At 29.9% G+C, this 1,041-nt stretch overlaps 1 protein-coding gene across 1 annotated transcript in view; it reads right to left on the bottom strand.

Moving 5' to 3' along the window:
• The window catches only part of LOC145559054 (UDP-glucose 6-dehydrogenase 4-like), a 3,433-nt gene extending 3,017 nt beyond the window's left edge, over positions 1-416 (bottom strand). Inside the window, exon 1 of the mRNA XM_081620461.1 lies at positions 255-416. The gene's annotated coding sequence lies outside the window, so the exon portion shown is untranslated. The remainder of the gene's footprint in view (positions 1-254) is intronic.
• Between the last annotated feature and the right edge of the window lie 625 nt (positions 417-1,041).

Below are 1,041 nucleotides of genomic sequence, written 5' to 3'. Positions count from 1 at the left end.
AAACAAATTACAACACCGCATAACCAGCCATTTTCACTGTAAGAACACAGATCAATCACCAAAATTCCAACAATGCCAGAAAAAACAACCGACACCCAGAAAAATTTACACAACAATCAACAAAAATAAGCAACACCCACAAAAATTGATCACGTAAATCGACGAAATTGAAACAAAAAATCAAACAAAATGAGCACAAAAAAAAATGAAACAGATCATAAAAAATTGTATAAAATGTGGAAACAAAAGATTACCTTGAATTCCGAGTAACAATCTGATGAAATCAAAGAGGAAAACAAAGGTAAAAGAAGAGAGGCAATTAGATCTGAGGTAGGAGAAGAAGAAGCAGAGAAGAAACGGAGAGAAAAGAGAGAGAGAGAAGAGTTAGAAGTTGTGCCGACGAATGAGGAGAAGTAAGGCAAGTGCGAGGTGTATTTATATATAATTGTCCGTAAAATTCAAGTTTTGTTTTAGTTTTTTGCTATTATAAGCAAAGGCCCTTATTTATTTAACACGTTTTGGTGCTTCATTTTATGACTATAGAGTACTCTTTTTGCATAAAATATTGGGTTTTTATTTTATTTGTTAACCACCGTCACCTTATATTAGTATAATGATTTCATGTCTAAACAATAATTAATTGTCGTTTCTTCATTTGTAATATAAAATTAAATCATATCTCACCAAGAAAAAATTGGTTTGGAAAATGCTATATGTTGTTGATTTAGTTTATGTATGAAATTGTGTTGGTAGTGAAATTTCTGATTAACGTGTCCCTCAAATAAAAATTACTTCGTAGTATTATTGATAATATATATTTTGTAACAAATCATGAATAATAAAATGGGTGGGGTATGGCCTATGGGATATAAATAATTATTTCTATTAACTTGGGATTGTTCTCTATATTTATTTATCCTTCATACAAAAGAAATAGCCTTTATAGAAATATCTTATATGATTTATGTCAAAATTAGATTGTTCTACTAAAATGAGATTCTTCTACGAAAGCAATTCATGATTTCATGGTGCATGGCATCC

This window comes from Chenopodium album, chromosome 1 (genome assembly GCF_948465745.1).
Source record: "Chenopodium album chromosome 1, dcCheAlbu1.1, whole genome shotgun sequence".
NCBI lineage: Eukaryota > Viridiplantae > Streptophyta > Magnoliopsida > Caryophyllales > Amaranthaceae > Chenopodium > Chenopodium album.
The sequence above is the reverse complement of the archived record's forward strand: the minus strand, read 5'-3'. Positions and strand labels throughout refer to the sequence as shown.